The sequence below is a fragment of the Arvicanthis niloticus genome, chromosome 5 (assembly GCF_011762505.2).
Source record: "Arvicanthis niloticus isolate mArvNil1 chromosome 5, mArvNil1.pat.X, whole genome shotgun sequence".
Classification (NCBI taxonomy): Eukaryota; Metazoa; Chordata; class Mammalia; order Rodentia; family Muridae; genus Arvicanthis; species Arvicanthis niloticus.
Window position 1 is genome coordinate 89004765 of NC_047662.1, and position 21105 is coordinate 89025869.

Consider the following 21105-nt stretch of genomic DNA (forward strand, 5'->3'; position numbering starts at 1 on the left):
TCCTGTCTCATCTTCAGCTCAGAATTCTCTCTCTCATCTGCCCACTGCTTTGGAAGGTTTCTTTTCAGTTGCTACAATACACCCTAAGCCTTTGAAGTGAGGCATTAGCCACTGCAGGAAGAAGCTCCTTGTTCACGACCATTTCAGTGTCATCTAGCTAGAGTGGCAGTAGCTTTGCTGTGACACAGGGAACCTGCATCTCAATGCCAACTTCCAGTTTCGATACAACATGTTCCATCAGGCCCCATTGTAAGCTGGTAGCTTATGTCCTTGAGTGAGCCCTGCCCAGTATTGTTCTAAGTCACTGGGGCAGCTATGGTGTTGGAGCATGAGTTCTACTGTGTCTACAGTCCACGGAACTGAGGTTAAGTCCCAACATGGGGTTCTTCTGGGGCATATTACTTCAGTCAAGTCAGTTTGCCTTTGAAAGTTAATGAAAGTTTCCTCACCTTCATTATGAAAATGTATAGGGCTTGGGGGAGAACTAGTTTAACCAATAAATTGCCTGTCATACAAGCTTGAGGACCTGAGTTAGATCCCCAGCACCCATACAGAAATCCAGAAAGAAATGGTAGTGCCTACCTGATGATTCCATTGCTGTGGAGGGAGAGACATGCAGATTTGTGGGGCTTTCTGGCTAGCTAATCTAGCCTACTCAGTGGTCCCAGAAAAACAAAACAAAACAAAAAACAAACAAAAAAAACCCTCTTGTCTAAAAATTCAAGGTGGATGGCTCCCAAGGAACAACACCCAAAATTAACCTCTGATCTCCATAGGCATATGCACATATATGTACATGCACACATATACATATATATGACTATGCAACCTCTCCTCCTATATATTTAAAAATCAAAAGCCCATTGTTAGCCCAACATTGTGAGACTCCACCAAGATACTGTGTTTAAAAGTGGTTTATGACTTACAAAGTGTTTTACATGCAGAAAGAGATATTATCCATATATTGAAAGCCTGAAAGTCACCAACCATCTTCCCAGAAGAAGATGGGATATTCAGGAACTGCTTCCTGCCAGCATGCATACATGTACTCTGCATTGAGAGACACGGTGTTGTCCTAAACAGTTAACATGATAGAATCATGGTAGCACAAATTTGGATACTGGAAAGAAACAGAACTCAAATTTCTCTCCCTGTATAAAGCAACGGGCCTTTGCAACTCGATGCTCTTGAAACTCTATGGAGCTGAGCATGGAAGCAAACCAAACAGACAACAAACTGAAAAACCAAAACACCTGAGCAACTTAATCAGAGGTTTGTCCATTCCAATTTGGTTTTGGAAGACATTTATTGAGACCAACATACCTGCCAAGGCAAATCCGGGGAGCCTTGGGAGTGGCAGCTTGGACTTGACATCTGTATTATCTACAGCCCCCTCATTTGCAAACTGGTCTCAATGAAGGTAACAGTTTGTGGTAATGGGAACCGTATGGGCTGGTGGCTGCTGTCCGTAAAAACAGTCCACATGGCTTCTGTGGCCAGATGCAATGAAGAGCTAAGAGCAAGAAGACAAGACAAAGCTGTGTGGAAGGAGGGGCTAGGAGCCTGGCTGTGGGGAAGGATTTAGGTTCGACAGACATAATGCCAGGGCCTCATCGACAGTACAGATGTTTTTATGAAGCCTGACCTCTGCAAGCATAGGCTCCCACATGCTCTTGTGCCAGTCGGGCCTGGCTTAAGAACTATTTGAGAGTACAGAGATATAGTTCAGGATATGTACAGATCTGCCTAGGATGTGTCCTAGGCATAGAATCTTCTACTTGCCTATGTCGGTACAGAGGAGCCCAAAGAACTATGAATAGAGGTAAGGCTAGACATTTAATTCTTTTCATTAAGCATATTTTTATGCTTTTGTGCATGTGTCATCTTTTACTTGTATAATAGAAAAGGTCTGGATTTGAAAACCGTATATTATTCTAATGTTACAAAAAATATGACCATGTAAATATGAGGAGAAGCAAATATTTAATTTGAAGAGAGAGTTTATTAGTTCATAAAAGCAAAATAATATAACCAATAATTATTGTGAAGAGTATTTGTGTTGATGTTTCTTCTATGCAGTAAAATGTTCCATTGTTCATTCATTTACCTATTCAGTAAATATTTATTAAGCACCTATTTGCATAACACTAGAACCAAAGTCCTAATCAGGAAGGAGGCAGTAGGAATGAGGGAGGAGCAGGGACAGCAAACAGACTGGGGAGATTGGAGTGAAAGAAGCTACAGACAGGCTACATGGGTCTGGGGCTATAGCAAGAACTCAAACTCCAGACTGTCTAACTGGGAAGTCTTAGGAAGATTATGAACAGATGCATGACAAGATCAGATGGATCTGTGCTGTTCTGCTGAGTGGGTTTCTCCACAAACTTTTACAGAACCTGCAGAGAGTGGAGCGGTTGTGGGAATCCAGGTGAGGAAGGTGTATCAGGCACTATCAGAAAGGGTGAGTGACTGCTTATGGGTTTGTAGATGCTATCAGGAAAGGAGAGCCAGCCTTTTGCTGATGATTTGCGTGTACATTTCAGGATGATGGGGAAAGAAAGAATCTAAGGGTTAGAACCAAAGCAACTGAAAGAAGTTAACGTTCAGAAGTGGGAATAATTATAGGTGAAGCAGGATGGAGAGAGGAGTTTGGGGATCCAGGAACATGCTTACCAAGCCCAGGATATGCAGCAGTCATTCAAATAGAAATGAGGAGGGTTTAGTGGGTGCAAATCATAAATGCATAAGTTGTATTGAAGGCTATGAAACACTATGAATACTGACAGTGAGTAGGGATAAAAAGGAGGGGTCATGTCTTCCACTGGGCACTGATAGACTCACGGAGCTTAAGGAGTTTTCCAGGAGGCAATTTCCAATGCACGAGCTCTATCAAGAGCAAACTAATGAACATTAGTCTTAGTTTGTAAAGTATAAGCAAGAAAATCTGTAAAGTAGCTGTTGCTGTTATTATTTTATGTATATGAAAATTGGAAAGCAGAGAAGGCAATTTGTTTTCTCTGTGTCAAATAGCTAGTAAAGAAAGAGCAGATATCCCAACCTAGGAACCCTGACCACCATTCTAAGTTTTCCTCCATGCTGGGCTGTCAAAGACTGACACAGTAACAAAAGAAGAAGGATTTCTTTAGTCTTCAGGGTGTTAAGTTTTCCCAAGTTGGAAATAAAAGCCAGGCCCATCGTAAGAGTCAAGCACCGTTGTTCTCCAAGCTGAAGATATTATCAATCTTAAAAAAAATATTATGAAAATCTGAGTTTGGCAAAGTTAAAACATTAAAACAATAATGAAACAAGGAGAGAGTTGGAAAGAAGGGTAAAAATGATAATAACAACTGTCAGCATCCTGCTGTCTCTTCTCCACGGGTTCTCACTAGAGTTCTAAATCATGATCTTAATCTTTGGAGGACGAAGGCACAAGGCAGAGTCTTTCAATCTTTCCCGTGCTCTGAATCAGGAAGAAGGGATAGAAAAAATAAAATGAGCTCTGTGAGGCCTCCTATGTGTGGATGAGAGTTAGAGAAAGGTGGATGCTTTGAGAACTTTTCCCCCTACAGAATGTCTAACCCTGCCTTATGTGATGAAGAAGAAAGCTGCTAAAACAAAATTAGATCTGACCATTTTCCAAGCTCATTTAACCCGCTGCTGATGAAAACACTTTTGGACAGAGCTACTATGCATGCTATTGCGTATTTCAAAGACGAATAAGCTGTAGCTTGGTGACATTAAGCAACTGGACTAAAGTTTATATAAAACACAACTACCATTGTATAAAATGTGGCTATCACCACAGGAAAATCAATCCAAGTTCATTCATTTCTTCATTTTATTCATTCTTTCTTTTATTTATTATTTTTTGTGTCTATTATATCTGAATGTGTGTATATGTTTGTGTAGATACACTTGGACACAAGCGTGTGTGTGTGTGTGTGTGTGTGTGCGCGCACTCATGTGTGTCTACGTGTGTTGTGTGTTTGCTTAGGCCAGAGGTTATTATTGGCTGTCTTTCTCTATTGCTCTTAATGATTTGAGACAGGAGTTCTCCTTGGCCCTGCAGTATGTTGTTTCTCCTAGACTGGCCGGATAGCCTCTTGGATCTGCTTGCTTCTGCCCTTCCAGTGCGGGGCTAGAGACTCACACTGCCAAATCCAGTTTTTATGTGAGTGCGGAGGATTTGAATTCAGGTCTTATAATTGGATGGCACATACTTTTACCTACTTCTCCATCGCCTTACCTCACACTTATTTTTAAAATGTGTTTTGCTTGGCTGTTATGTGCTCTACAAACATCAAGGCCAATTCTGTTTGAGGCTTAACTCTTTTCTGGGCTGCAATTTAATTTCACCTGTGCCAGACATTTTTTTCTTCTTGCTTGAATACTATCAGTTCTTCTAAAGAACCCACAAATATGGTCCTTCTCAAAAGAATGGTCTGAGTCTTTGCCAGCCTGGTATTAATTAACAAAGCCTTTCCAAGTGCCATATGCAAACATCTGGGTTGCACTGGAGCAACTGCTATGAGCTGAAGAGGAAGTAATGGATTGTAACAACAGGCAGAGAACCTTAGAGTGCTGAGCCAAGCAGCAAGTAGCTAATAAGCAAACAAAGACACCACTTTGTCCAGCCCCAGGGTTCTGCAGCCATATTCTGAGTTGTACTAACATAGAAGTTTTGTGACTGTGTTAGTTACTTTTGCATTGCTGAGACAAAAATGCCTCACTGGAACAACTAAGGAAATAAATTCAGACTCATGATTTTGGAGATTTAAGTCTGTCATGGGGACATTGGGGAGAGCATGACTGGAAGGGTATGGAAGTAGAAGCAGCTCATTTATGGCATATAATTGTGTATATAATATGCATATATGTATACAAACACACATACATATATGTGTATATGTATATATGTATACACACACACACATATGTCACAGCACCAACAACTCTTCATGTGGCACAGACCAAAAAGCAAAGGACTAGACCAGAACCAGATGCAGATTATGATACTGAATAGTTCTGACTGGACAGAATGAGCATTGCCTAAGGGACAGCCATCTATGAGGACATTTCTATGTTGGGTACTTGATGTATGAAGACTCAGAATAAATATGGGCAAAATCAAAGTCAAGCTTTCCTTAAGGCGTTTCTTCAGATACTTTTCACAGCAACAAGAAAAGAAATTAATCAGCAAAACTGTCAATGGTCTGCTCCTAGCAACCTGCTTCCACTAGCCAGGCCACTGTTAGTAAAACACTCCCAAGAGCTGGGAACTGGGTATTTAAAACATGAGCCTAAGGGAAAATCATTCAGAGTCAAGCCATGTTGAGTTAAAATGAGGAGGACAAACATGTCTTTATTGCAAACCCCAGAAAAACCCACACCAACACTTCCTATTGTATTGCAGATCTGAAAATTCTGTATTTTTTTACTCGTAACCACACCTTAGCTCTTGTCATAGATTTAGCCAAAGAAAATAATTTCAGAGTAGCTCATATTAAGCTTTTTCTCTGTCCAAAGAAAGAGGACAGGAAGTAAGAGATGACATTTGATTTTTTTTTTTTTTTTTTTTGAGGTTTTGTGCTCAAATTTAAGACCAAGAGATTTGGTGTGGGTTGGTGAATCAAATGAATTAGGGAGAAGTGTTCAATTCTATTCAACTTATCCCATTTTTTCTAAAGGAAGATAAAGTCAAAGCTGCAGTGTTCCTACAGTTGTTGATCTATCTCTCCTTGTGTCTCTCTCTCTGTCTCTCTTGTGTCTTTCTGTCTCTCTCACTCACTCACACTCACGCAGACAAGAAAGTGAGGAAAGAAGACAGAGAAAAGAAAAGAGAAAAAAATCAGTCAAAAACAGTGCAGGACTTTACTTTCAGAGTTCCCAGGTCCCGGTCTGCACTGCACTCTATAGTGAAGTTGACTTTCCTGAGAGTTTTGTCACATTATTATCAATGCTGTCATCAAAAAATTAAATTTCAGAAATTCACATGTGAAAGTGGGAGACAAGAACACTTACTACTTCATCCAATTGCTGTTGCTCTAAGAGTGTTCTGAGAAGTGCATGTGTAATACCAAACCACTGTCACCTCGAGCAGCCCCACCCTACCTCCCCTACAACTGAAAAGAGCAAGAGCGAATGTGAAGGTGACCCATGAATCTGCCTAGGTAGGTGACAGGAAAGGGATCGCCACTGTTTAAATGCTTCATGATTAAAGGGAGAGATTCATTTCCCTAGAACTCCAACATGGAACAGTCAAGAGTTTGTCTAAACAGGATATCACAGACTGGACTTCAATACAGGCCAACTCTGTGTCTCTGTGTCTCCGTGTCTCTGTGCCTCTGTCTCTCTGTCTCTCTGTGTCTCTCTCTCTCTGTCTCTCTCTGTCTCTCCCCCTCCCTCCATCCCTCCATCCCTCCAAACCTGGTCCACATTTCACATTTTTCAGATGCAGATTCTGGAATACCCAAAGATCAGCATTACCTGAAGTACAGTGGGACAAAGCAATCTCAGACCGTAGTTACAGAAACCAGCTCCTTGTCTTTTTGCTCACTACATATCCCTAACATTTGGCCTTGGTTTGGGCATGATGACCTACTTCATTTGTACTGGTATACTATTTTAATTTGGAGTGCCAATCTTGTAGGATGTAACTGTCTCTTTGATAAATACCCCAAGTATTCTAAGCCTGGGTGCTTTCTTGAGATCTAAGTTTCTCTCTTACATACAGAGCATATGTACAGAAAGAACAAAGAAAACTTGTTCTTCCCCCCTCCCCTCTTTTTTTTTTTTTCAAAGAAGACAGAAGTTTTCAAAAAACTGAAATCTGACCCTGAATCCAGGTCCATGGATCCTATTGTTTGTTTTTAATGTCCTTTTATTTTCCTGGAGAGCCAGAGTATGTACCATTAAATACCAACGTCTGCCCAAATCCTGTCCTTATCATTTTATGAATATGAGCTCATTCATGACACACAGGCTTTGTGAGAATGGAGTAACTGGTCTGTTCCTCCAAACACCAGGAGATACAGCTAGTAATTAGCAGAGTTTAAGTAAAGCGTCTACAGGGTGCCAGGATATCCCAGGCCCATAGTGTATGCTGTCCAACACTTGGCTTGTACATGCAGAGCATGGCCTGGAGGACATAATTCACAGCTTCCACCGTCATCTAAAGATACTGTCCCGCTGCCATCATTCCACCTTCAAAGTGATTCATAAAATGTCTCATTAAATGACCTTCAAACGATTTCATAAGATGTCCCATTAGATGTGATCCACAGTTTGAATATAATCTCACCACAAGCTCTTGGTGTGAGAGGTGAGAGGAGGTAGACCTTTAATTTGCTCACTTGATGTCAGTTAGATTTGAGACTGATTGTGGTATCTCTGCTTTGCTTAATGGCTGAGGGCCAAGCCAGGCACCCTTTCCTACTCACAAGCAATGGATGGTTTGCATGGAAATACAGAGTCTCCCAAAGACCCCTGCTGCACTTCATCTTGCAGGGTTTGGCTCACAATTCCAGCCAACTGAGATCATATAGAAGTTTGATTTTTGTCATCAATCATTTTCTATCCCTCCCAGCTGTGTGTCAGCCACAGATGCGATAAGCAAACTTTATCTATCTTTGTCTAAATTACTGATACCAAATATTAAACAGGGCTCAGGAACATAGCTCTGCTCTCATCCCAGGAACTTAGAAATAGCCTTTATCTTAGTATTTGCCCTTTGATAGTTTTTTTTTTTTTAATCCTCTAGCAAAGGCTTCAAGTGCAGAGCTTTGATAGTGTGTTCCTTTACTTGTTAGCTGTAATGTTGAGGACTGAAGACAGGCTCAATGTTTGTTGAACGGCTTCCAGAGTACCTGGGTTTAATTCCCAGCACCCATATGACAGATCACAATTGTCCATAATTCCAGTTCCAGGGGATCTGGTACCTTCACAGACACATGCATGTAGGCATAAAAACATTTATACACACAAAAATGAATAAATCTTTTTTTAAAAATGAGAATCCAACACTTCCATAAGAGTGTGGGAGGGGGGAATTGAAGGACTTGAAGGAGATGGGAACCCCAGAAGAAGACCAACAGAGTTGACTAACCTGTACCCCTGGGAACTATCAGAGACTGAGCCACCAATCAAAGAACATACAGGGGCTGGACCAAGGCTCCTGGCACACTTATAGCAGATGTGCAGCTCAGTTTCCATGTGGGTCCCCCAACAACTGGAACAGGGGCTGTCCCTAAAGCTGGTTCCTGTCTGTGGAATCTGTTTCTCAGCTGGGCTGCTTTGTCTGGCCTCAGTAGGAGAGGATGTGCTTAACCCTGCAGAGACTTAATGCTTCGGGGTAGGGGGATACCCAGGAGGGGTCCCCATCTTCTCAGAGAAGAAGGAGAAGGGGTTGGAGGAGGGACTCAATGAGAGGGGGAAAGGGGGAGCAGTGATAAGTATGTAAAATGAATCAATCAATTAATTAATGGAGAAAATGTGGGTTCAGTTCATAAACCCCTGGGCAGCATAGCAGCAGTGAGATACTTTCAGTTCCTAAGTAAATATGCACAATGATCTCAGTAGGCTGTCTCATGTGGTCATTGCTGAGTCCAAACAACATCATATCTGCCAAGTATATTTGCTCATTCGGAGCTCTTGTGTGTTTATATACAATTCTTCTATCAGAATTCCTTTTCTTTTCCATTAATTCTATCCTCACACTATTCTTTGTCTTCCTATGAAAAGTTCCCCAATAGACTCATGTGTTGGAACATTTGGTCCCCAATGAATGACACTGTTTTGGGTGGTTATGAAAACCTTAGGTGGTGGAGCCTCAGAGAAAGAAGTGATCCTCTGGATGATCCCATTGATCCTCTATGGGAACTCAGTGTTAGATTAATGGTGCAAACGGCCAAGCTATTGGCTTTGAATCAGAAGTCATATGGACAAAGGCGTCTCCAAGATCCGTGTAAACAGGCATCGCGTCTGTTTCCTTGTCATCATTCCAGATGAAATTTCATAAAAAAACAGACTCTGAAGTGGAACTTTGTGCACAAAACAGTTACTGGAGAGGAGCTTCAGAACTGACCCCTATAAGATGGAACAGTAAATGGATTGGATGGCAAAGAAGCTGATACAATGAAGTAGAAAAAAGGACCCTGCTAGTCTTGTGGAAAACTTGGCATAGATATGGCTCTTCAGTCTTATCCCAAATAGAAGCAAGAAAGTTGAGCCTCTCTTCAGCTGCCTTCCATGAAGGTTGCTTTTCGGAAGGGGATGGAATCTTGATCATGGAATTTGTCTTTTACTGAGTATGTTCCTAAACAGAAACAGTGAGAACCACCAAAGTACACCATGGTTGGAAGCAGAGACTGCTCCTTGTGGAACTGGAGAGTATCTGTTAGAGGGTCTGTGCCTAGTGGTACGTGATTCATTGAAGCACTTAAGATTTTTTTTTATTGGATATTTTATTTATTTACATTTCCCCTTGTAAGGGGTTAAGATGTTATCCCCTTTCCCCATTTCCCCCCTGAAACTCCCTATCTCATCCCCCTCCTCCTGCTTCTATGAGTGTGCCCCCACCCATTCCCACCTCCCAGTCCTTGAATTCTTGACATTGGGGCATCCATCCTTCATGAGACCAAGGACCTCCTCTCCCACCTATGCATGACAAGGCCATCCTCCTCTACATATACAACTGGAGCCATGGGTAGCTCCATGTGTGTTCCCAGGCTGGCAGTTTAGATCCTGGGAGCTCTGGTTGTTGGGATTGTCACTTTCTCCATGGGAACACAAATCCATTCAGCTCCTTCAGTCTCCTCTCTAACTCCTCCATTGGGTACCTAGTGTTGAGTTCAATGGTTAGCTGTGAGCATCTGCCACTGTATATGTCAGGCTCTGGTAGAGTCTCTCAGGAGACAGCTATATCAGGCTCCTGTCAGCATGCACTTCCTGACACCCATAACAGTGTCTACACTTGGTGACTGTACATGGGATGGATCCCCAGGTGGGGCAGTCTCTGGGCAGCCTCTCCTTCAGTCTTTGCTCTACATGTTGTCTCCAGATTTGCTCCCATGAGTATTTTGTTACTCCTTCTAAGAAAGATTTAAGCACCAACACTTTGGTCTTCCTTCTTGAGCTTCATGTGGTCTGTGAGTTGTATCATGGGTATTGCAAGCTTCTGGGCTAAGATCCACTTATCACTGAGAGAATACTATGTGTGCTCTTTTGTGATTGGGTTACCTCACTCAGGATGATATTTTCTAGTTCCATCTATTTGCCTAAGAATTTCATGAATTCATGGTTTTTAATAGCTGAATAGTATCCATTGTATAGATGGACCAAATTTTCTGTATCCATTCCTCTGTTGAAGGACATCTGGGTTCTTTCCAGCTTCTGGCTACTATAAATAAGGCTGCTATGAACATATGCCCTTGTTATAGTGTTGGAGCATCTTCTGGGTATATGCCCAGGATTGGCATAGCTCATTGGTATATCCTCAGGTAATACTATGTCCAATTTTCTGAGGAACCACCAGAATTTCCAGAGTGGTTTTACCAGCTTGCATTCCCACCAACAATGGAGGAATGTTCCTCTTTTTTCATATCCTCACCAGCATCTGTTATTACCTGAGGTTTTGATCTTAGCCATTCTGACTGGTGTGAGGTAGAATCTCAGGGTTGTTTTGATTTGCATTTCCCTAATGACTAAGGATGTTGAACATTTCTTTAGATGCTTCTAGGACATTCAGTTGAGAATTCTTGGTTTAGCTCTGTACCCCATTTTAAATAGAGTTATTTGATTGTCTGGTGTTTAATTTCTTGAGTTTGTTGTATATATTGGATATCACCCCTCTTTTGGATGTAGGATTGGTAAAGATCTTTTCCCAATCTGTTGGTTGCCATTTTGTCCTATTGACAGAGTCCTTTGCCTTACAGACACTTTGCAATTTTATCAGGTCTCATTTGTCAATTCTTGATCTTAGAGCATAAGCCATTGGTGTTCTGTTCAGGAACTTTCCCTGTGCCCGTGTGTTCCAGGCTCTTCCCCACCTTATCTTCTATTAGTTTCAGTGTATCTGGTTTTAAGTAGAAGCCCTTTATCCACTTGGACTTGAGCTTTGTACAAGGAGATAAGAATGGATAGATTTGCATTCTTCTACATGCTTACCTCCAGTTGAACCAGTACTATTTGTTGAAAATGATGTCTTTTTTCCAGTGGATAGTTTTAGCTCTGTTGTCAAAGATTAAGTGACGATAGGTGTGTAGGTTTGTTGCTGGGTCTTCAGTTCTATTCCATTGATCTTTCGGCCTGTCTCTGTACCAATACCATGCAGTTTTTATCACTATTGCTCTGTAGTACAGCTTGAGGTCAGAGATGGTGATTCACCCAGAAATTCTTTTATTGTTAAGAATAGTTCTTGCTAAAGGAGAAGTGGGAATGGGATAGGGGTTTTATAGGGAGGGGAAATGGGGAAAGGGGGGTGGCATCTGAAATGTAAACAAAATATCTAATAAAGACTTTCACACACAAAAAAAGCTCACAACAACGATCAAAAAAAAAAAAGAATAGTTATTGCTATCCTGAATATTTTGTTATTCCAAATGAACTGGCAAATTGCTATTTCTATTTCTATGAAGGATTGATTTGGAGTTTTGATGGGGATTGCATTGAATCTGTAGATTTCTTTTGAATTTTGTAGACTATTTTTGAATAGAGGAAGGCTACTGATTTGTTTGAGTTGATTTTATATCCAGCCACTTGGCTGAAGTTGATTATCAGGTTTAGGAGTTCTTAGGTGGAAGTTTTGGGGTCACTTAAGTATACAATCATATCATCTACAAATAGTAATATTTTGACTTCTTCCTTTCCTATTTGTATCCCTTTGACCTCTTTTTGTTGTCTAATTGCTCTGGCTAGGACTTCTAGTACTGTATTGAATAGGCATGGAGAGAGTGGACAGCTTTGTCTGGTCCCTGATTTTAGTGGGATTGCTTCATGTTTCTCTTCATTTAGTTTGATTTTGGCTACTGATTTGCAGTATATTGCTTTTACTATGTTTAGGTATGGGCCTTCAATTCCTGATGGTTCTAGGACTTTTACCATGAAGAGGTGTTGAATTTTTTCAAATGATTTCTCAGTATCTAGTGAAATGATCATGTGATTTTTTTCTTTCAGTTTGTTTACATAGTGATTTCTGTTGATGGATTTCTATATATTGAGCCATCCCTGCATACCTGGGATAAAGCCTATCTAATCATGATGGATGATTGTTTTGATGTTTTCTTGGATTCGGTTTGCGAGAATTATATTGAGAATTTTTTCTTGATATTCATAAGAAAAACTGGTCTGAAGTTCTCTTTATTTGTTGGGTCTTTGTGTGGTTTAGATATGAGCATAATTGTAGCTTCATAGAATAAATTGGGTAGTGTTCCTTCTGTTTCTATTTTGTGGAATAATTTGAAGAGAATTGGTATTAGGTCTTCTTTGAAGGTCTGATATAATTCTGCACTAAAACCATCTGGTCCTGGGTTTTTATTGGTGGGGAGACTTTTTTTTTCCTATGAGATGCTGGAGGAGACAAATGGGACGTGGAGGGATTCAAACGCCTCTCAGGTAGAGAGAGAGCACAGAGGGCCCCGCGCCCTCTGCAGGCCGGTGCCTTACTTGCTGTGCCACCTCCAGTTCACTGGTGGGGAGATTTTTAATGACTGCTGTTATTATTTTAGGGGTTATGGGACTGTTTAGATGGTTTATCTGATCCTGATTTAACTTTGGTAACTGGTATCGTCTAGAAAATTCTCCATTTCATCCAGATTTTCCAGTTTTGTTGAGTACAGGCTTTTGTACAGTCCTACAAATGATAATAGATGAAAAACTCTAACACATGGAGGGAAACTACAACCTAGAAAAAGCAAGAAAGTAATCTTCCAACAAATCCAAATAACAAATTCAGAAGAAGATAGCCACATAAACATAATTCCACCTCTAATAAAAAAATAACAGGAAACAACAATCATTTTTTTAAATATCTCTTAACATCAGTGGACTCAATTCCCCAATAAAAAGACATAGACTAATGGACTGGATATTTAAGCAGGACTGAGCATTTTGCTGCATGCAGGAAACACACTTCAGTGACAAAGACAAACACTACCTCAGAGTAAAAGGCTGGAAAACAATTTTCCAAGTAAATAGTCCTAAGAAACAAACTGGAGTAGCCATTCTAATATCAAATAAAATCAACTTTCAATCAAAAGTTATCAAAAATAAGGAAGGACACTTTATATTCATCAAAGGAAAAACCTACCAAGATGAACTCTCAATTCTGAATATCTATGCTCCAAATGCAAGAGCACTCACATTCATAAAAAGAAACTTCACTAAAGCTCAAAGCACACATTGCACCTCACATAACAATAATGGGAGACTTCAACACCCCACTGTCAGCAATAAACAGATCATGGAAACAGAAACTAAACAGAGACACAGTGAACCTAAGAGAAGTTCTGAACCAAATGGGTTTAACAGATATCTATAAAATATTTCATCCGAACACAAAAGAATATACCTTCTTCTTAGCATCTCATGGTACCTTCTCCAAAGTATACCATATAATTGGTCACAAAACAGACCTCGACATATTTGGGAAGACTGAAATAATCCCAGATCACCACAGACTAAGGCCAATCTTCAATAACAACAAAAACAATGGACAGCCCACATAATGTGGGAACTGAACAAAGCTCTACTGAATGATAACCTGGTAAAGGAAGAAATAAAGAAAGAAATTAAAGATATTTTAGAATTTAATGAAAATGAAGGCACATCATACCAAAACTTATGGGACACAATGAAAGCAGTACTAAGAGGAAAACTCATAGCTCTGAGTGCCTACAAAAAGAAACTAGAGAAAGCATACACTAGCAGCTTGATGGCACACCTGAAAGCTCTAAAACAAAAAGAAGCAAATGCACCCAAAAGGAGTAAATGGCAGGAAATAATCAAACTCATGGCTGAAATCAACCAAGTAGAAACAAAAAGAACTATAAAATGAATCAACAAAACCAGAAGCTGGTTTTTTTAAGAAAATCAACAAGATAGATGAACACTTAGCCAGACTAACCAGAGGCACAGAGACAGTATCCAAATTAATAAAATCAGAAATGAAAAGGGAGACATAACAACAGAAACTGAGGAAATTCAAAATATCATCAGATCCTACTACAAACGCCTATACTCAAGATGTTCTTTTGTGTGAGTGAATGATCTGGCAAACTTCAAATAGAATTTTGTAGGTTTCTGTGGGCTATCAACATCTATCAGTCTCCCTATATTTTAGATTCCTGATAAGGGCTGCACAGGCACTCACCAAAAGGATGAGGAAAATCAGTCCTCTTTTCTTGAATAACGAAGACCACTCATCCTAGAGGAAGATTTGGGAAGGGATAGACTGGTAACACTGAAGCCAAAAGACAAAAGATTATTCAAAACAAATAACATAAGCCAGTGATTCTGGAATGAGAGAACATGGAATAAGCCTGTGGTAACAATAGACCAGGCCAGTCCTCATGGCCTCCAGTACCAGATGTCAGAGTTTTGGCTAGGTAGGCAAATAAGTTGTGGAGACCATAGAGTTTCAATAGAAGATTGAAGACCATGCTCTCATAGAAAGAATATAAGGTTGAATTATTGAGGCTATTTTTTATGCAAGGATTCCATGAGTGGGACCATCAACCCAAACTCAATCATATCTATGATCCAGGTAGAACAGTGTCTGACTGCCTCCACTCCAGGTCCTCTGTGAACTGAAGAAGTCTGTTAAGTATAGTCTAGCCTTGATAGTGAGCAACTATGAGTCTAGTCTCAGTTAAAAGAAACAAAGAACAAGCTTATGGTTGTCAGTTCAGAGAAAATGGGGACATCTCTTGACACAATAGACACTCAGAAGATCTTTAGCCAAGGAATATTCCTGGACAGACTTGATGTCCACTATCAACCACTTACCACATCTATAGCCTAGTGTGTTACTAGTCCACACTCACCAACTCTGTTCATCCATGAAGTGAGAATGGGAACTTCCAAGTATTTCACTGGTAGGGAAATAAAACTTAATCTAATAACATCAGTTTTATTTTTATCATGCTGACAAAGATTTTTTGGAAAGACGAGGATCAATGCAGATAAAAGCGGATACTGAAGTCTCTCTTGCTCACCATGGGTGAGTATGCTAAACTGAAATAAGCAATTCTAGGAAGCAAATTTTGAAATTTCATTTCACATTTTGCTATGAGCAACTCACTTCATAAATGGTCCAGTTTAGAATCATCACTGAGTACCGGGCAGCTTATTCCCACTCCTTTTAAATGTAATTCAAACATTACATTATTTCTGTGTTATTTTATAATGAGATCACAACTTTAAAATAATAACAATATTATTATTATTATTATTATTATTATTATTATTATTATTATTATTATTATACTTGCTTCTCAACTCCTACAGAAAGGGACCCTGAAAATCCCAGGCCTTGCAATTAACCAAAGGCCCATTTCCCTCCAAAAGTGGGTATCTCCCTATATCTTACCATCTCACAGTAAAGAGAATAATCCATCCTGACACTGTGGTTCCCTACAAAAGTCTTTGGTAGTCAATAAGTGGATTTCTACAGGGTAGTATCACAGTAGTCTCTGAAGGGTATCCCTTAACCATCTGACTATAAGAGCTGACTCTATTTCTTCACCTCACTCTTCCTTTCTATCCTGGACTTTACTACCTCCTTCCTATAAGACCTTGCATATTATCCTCATTTCTAACTTTTTTTCTTTCTATCTTCTTAATTCTGTTCTCCTACACCCACTATACTGCAGCCAAGGTAATTGTTCATTCCGTTGTGTTTCTCTGACCATGATACTCTCTGTGCTTGCTAGAAGGGACATTTGGTACTTTTCCACGTGAAGTTCAAGGCCATATGTTATTAAGCCTCCATCTAATTCGCCAAGGTCGTCTCCTGTTTCTCTACTGTGTGTGAAAACACAATGTTGGTACCTTGTAGCAGTTCCCCAAACTCTCCATTCACTTTTTATGCCTCCTTTCTAGAATGTTCTTTCCTCAGTGTTCAAACAGCAAACTCTTATTCTACTTTCCTAGGTATCTTCTGAGAAGTTGTTCTCTCCACTTCTCACTCCAGTCTGAGGATGTTGACAGTCACCTGCAGTACTTCTAAATCCAGGTCAGTTTGGGGTCTGCTGCCTACATTGGACAGCACGATCCTCAGAGAAATATACTATAATCTTTTGAAACCTTGCCACCCAGCATGTATGCAATTCAGTCCATGGGTATGTTAATTTTTTTAATGATTTTTTTTTTCAGAATTATACCCCATGGCATAAAACAAAGAACATAGAAAATCGCTGGCTGCTCCATAATGCTGACTTTACAAAGTCCCCAACCACCCACAGGATTTCTCAAAGTTGTCATCTGGAGGATAGGGGAGCTTTGGGGAAAAATCAGAGCCCCTCAATTACCAATTCTGACAACTCTTATTTTAGCTTGGATCTCCCCATGCAAATAGACAGCTGACATGTGATTGGAGAAGAAATAGAAGTACGTTTCTATTAAAACCATGTTCCTTAAGTTGTCGCTCTGAATTTATATCCCTCTGGCCTTTGCCAAGTTGGCTCTGGGCTATATTCTGTCCTGAAATTAGAGCATTCTTCTTGTAGCCCCAGGAGATGCCTAAGATCCTTGAAGATGAAAACCAGACTCTGAACCATAGCTTTGGGAATTAGGGGAGTCGAAAGTATAACTTCCCTATACAACATGCTTAGGATAACCCAGCTTTCCTTTGCACTTCTGATTAGAGTTGAGATGGAAGAAGTCACAGCTTAAATGATCTCACACTAAGAAGACGAGAAGGAAGACCAGCACAAGTGATAAGAGTCAGTTACATTGGGATGAAAGAAAACACTTCCCAAAATGTCAGAAGCCCTTGACCTTTATTTAAGAAGAAGCCATTGTGGGATATATGTGCAGGAAAATGTTGAATTTTATCAGAATGTGCAATTATTTGTTATCTGTTACTTTTGTGGCATTCACTGAGTCTGATGAATGAAGAAAACAAGGCTAAGAAGGTGATTGCCTTTGAACTACTTACTCATTGCTACTTTTAAACAAGGGTTTGGCTCTCAATTACCAGTAGGATAGGGTATTATGAGTCTCAGAAAAGATTGAAATTGCATCTGTGAATGACATGGAATAGAACCGGGGAGGATGGACCAGGATTAGGAGTCACGGTGTCAAGATCAGCTGGCTTCCTAAGGCATGATCCCATGCCACTCAGAGCCTCGGTTTCCTCTGCTGGATTTACAGTCATAATAGCCACTTCAGAAAGGAGTTAGATGGAGATTAAACAAGACAAAGTGTGGGAGCTCTTGGCCTGAAGTAGCATTAGCTTGTTTCTCTTTTGCTGTCCATCAAAGCTGAGATCCAATGACCTCATGGGAAACCCTGGGGAGACATAGCATCCAAGAACAAGCATGGAGAAGAGTATCTGGAGTACAGAGTGGAAGCCTTTGCCCTCTTCTTTCAGCTCTCCAAAGTATGTCTTCCTGCCCAGTGACCTTGACGACTGCCTGTCTTTAGAATTAATGAATGCTCTGACTTGCAGGTATTTCTATCAGCCTGAGAAATCGAGCTAAGCTCACTCAGTCCAAAACCAAGCAAGACTGCTGCCATACTAGCTTCTCCATTGAGACTTTCAGATCTCCGCCACACCACAGAGTGCATAAGAAGAGGAGAATAAACAAAAAGGCAGAGAGCAAACAAGGTCTTTTCCACACAGGGTTGGCCTGTGGTCTAGAGCAGCACAATCCAGCTTGGGAATCTAGACTTGGTTTAGGATGACTGATTGCTGGAAAGCTCCGAATTCTGTCAGAAGCACATAGGCAGCTGGTTTATGTATCTGTGACTTCTTTCATTTTATATATATATAAAAGCACATTTCCAAATCTATCTGTAAACACAAGAGATGACCCACTTTTCCTGCTCTGGTTCTTCTTCCAAAATTTAACTCAGAAGAAATGCAGCTATCCTGTTACATTCAGACTTGAGAAACTTAAATACAACATAGCATTCTATCAGATGGTGAGGGGTCAGTGGGGAGTGAAGAAACCTCTGGGCAACTCTGAGACAGCTTTCCATCTCTGGTTGATTGGGGTTTTCATCTTTCCAATGGACACAGCAACACTTCAAGGATGGGTCTATGAATTAAGTAAGTCCATATATGGAAGAGTCATGCAAAAATCTTAATGAGTGCTTGCTTCTCCCATGTCTGCCACCCATGATACAGTGAATAAGTTTTGCAATCAGTCTTAGAAATTCTTTTTTAAAAATTTACCTCTTTTCCTCACCCTTTCTACTTTGTGGGGCTGATTCGAGAGGTTAAGAAAAAGGTGGAGTGAATGTACTTGGCTCATTAAAAGAAGAACACTAAAACAAAAATAAAGTCTGTTTGATGCTTGTTTTCTCTACATGGCAGCAAGATCCACGAGAGAACCGAGTTTTCTTAAAGACTCCCCTGAGCAAGGGCTGTGGCTCAGTGGCAAAGGTCTCGCCTTGTGTGTACTGGGTCCTGCTTTTCATTATTAGCATTTCTGGGGCTGGGAGTATGTCTTATCCCATCAATAATTTCTTAGACATGAGGACCTCTTTAGAAACATCCATCTTTCCTTGAACTCCCAGAATGATGAATTATAATCAAAGAGAAGGAGAAAAATGGAGACACTAGCTGCTGTTGAAGTCAAGCCATATCGGCTACAGGGCCGGGCCCGAACTCTTTGAATATCATACAGCATCAAAGAAACCAAGTCTGGGAAAGCCTGATGCCAGATAAATGATTAACTTAACAAAACCTGTATACTCTAATCTGAGATCAAAGGAGGCACTCTTTCCAACAAGTAAAACCCTCTTAAAAATTAGAAAATGATTCACGCTAACAAGGCACTTAGGATTCAAGTAAGTAGACAGCCCCAGCCCAAGGAATTAGAGAAAGATCTGTCTAAGGGAGGAGGGTGACGAGATCATCCTCACCTTTTATGTTCAGAGGCAGGATTCCCATGACTTGAGGCTATCTAAAGTCTAAATGGTTGAACTTCTGGAAGAGTTCTTTACCACTGATCTATAATTTACTAAAGTCTAAGGTCAACAAGAAAAGGGTGCCTCCCGTTCATCTGTTACCCCCGAGTTCTAGTTCAAGGTCCTGCACAAACGAATCCTCAGGAACCTAACTTTCTATATTTGCAGTAGGAAGTCTTCATTGTTAGTTTACAGATTAGCTCTAACCCTCCTATGAAGGCGTGTTCTCGTCTATCTCCTTTTGTAGGATGAAGAGAGTCGCAACACACAGCCAACCATTCTAGCTGCTTCTGTAATTCTGAGAAACTATCTCAATTGTTACAGTCTAGGATGCTTCGTAATGCCAGTCCAGTCTAAAACAGAAGGTAGAAATCACTGTTTTTCCCTATTATTTGACACCATCATCTACACCAACATTTCTCAGTCTATAGATTATGACCCCTTTATGGGTCCCATATCAGATATCCTGTGTATCAGATATTTACATTATGACTCATAACAGTAGAAAAATTACAGTTATGAGGTATTAGTGAAAACAATTGTATCGTTGGGGGTCACCATAATATGAGGAACTATACCAAAAGATCAGAGCTTTAAGAAGGTGAAGAGCTGCTGATCTACCCCATTGTCCAAGCCAGAAACTTGAAGAATACCTTTGACTCTCCTTACCATTTCTGTCTGCCTAACTTCATTGTCCCAATGTCTCTAACAGAGTCCCTCTCCAATCAGCTTTCGTTGGTATAGGATTTCTCCAGAGGGCTCAACAGAATTCTCTACATCCCTGAGATTCCTATGCTAACTTTACGCTCCATTGTTTCTTTTCCACAGGTATGTATTTCTGCCTTTGGATGGGCAACTTCAGTCCAGCTTCCACATGGCCATCAGAACGACTTTGTGCAGATCGTGACCTGATGCTTCTAACACACTGTCCTTCACCAGTCCTTGTGCCCTCAGCCCCTACACTATATCCTTTACTTCTTACTAGACACACTGCCTATACTGTATCATCATTCACTTCTTACTGGGCATGTTAAGATTCTAGATAACCTGTTCATCTCTCAGCCTCAGCTCTCCCACAGGTACAGGCTCTCACACTTTCCAGTGCTTCAGCCTCTCCACATTCCACATATATTTTCCAAATGACTATTTTTGGTTTAGACGGTTTAAGTGTGGATTTGCTACATTGCTGTTTCGAAAAGAAGAGTGTATGTGTGTATGCATGTGTATATGTGTAGTGTGTGTATGTGTGTAAGCATAAATTCCAAGCAAGCTGTTCTTCTGACAACCATAGAGCTGCATCTGGAACTTCAGAAGACCTATGGCTTGGCATAGTTTCCAAAGCCAGGCAAATATCATATCCAGAGTGACACATGGCCCCCAGAGAGCAACTGGGCAGCTTCCTAAGTTGGGAATGATAATGGCTAATTTACTCAGACCTGGGAGGAGTGAGGCCCAGAAACTTGCCCTAAACAAAGCCACTCAGAGGCCAAGGATTCATTCAATACAATGGTTTTCAACCTTCCTAAGCCTGCAACCCTTGAACGCAATTCTTCATGTTGTGGTGATCCCCAACTATAAAATCATTTTCACTGCTACATCATAACTGTAATTTTCTACTTTTATGAATCATAAGTAAGTATTTGTGGTTTTGATGGCCTAGGTGACTCCTGTGAAAGGGTCTTTCAACCCCCAAAAGGGTAGTGACCCACAGGTTGAGAACTTTTTAATCTAGTGGTTGCTTACAGTAGTAGCCAGGTCTCAGTAATAGCAGAAAGGCTTCCTCCAAGCAGCCCATGTAGCCAGAACTTGCAAAATTAAAAAGTAAAAGACCCAGAAATGAAATCATCTCAAACCTCCAAATAAGTGGTTAACAGTATTCCACATAGCTTGTTTTTTCTCTTTCAACTTGCTTCAAGTTGCACAAAGATACCTCAGTTTTATAGCAAAAGCAGAGGAGAAGGATAATATCTAAAG

At 40.5% G+C, this 21105-nt stretch overlaps 1 long non-coding RNA gene across 2 annotated transcripts; it reads left to right on the plus strand.

The window, feature by feature from the left end:
- Nucleotides 1-2215: 2215 nt before the first annotated feature.
- On the plus strand, nt 2216-18476 carry LOC143442243 (uncharacterized). 2 transcript variants are annotated; one of them, XR_013110255.1, is made up of 3 exons: nt 2216-2461; nt 16147-16228; nt 16369-18476. It is a non-coding gene; the product is annotated as an uncharacterized LOC143442243 (long non-coding RNA). The 2 variants fall into 2 exon arrangements; XR_013110256.1 differs by having other exon boundaries at nt 2216-2428.
- Nucleotides 18477-21105: the final 2629 nt, after the last annotated feature.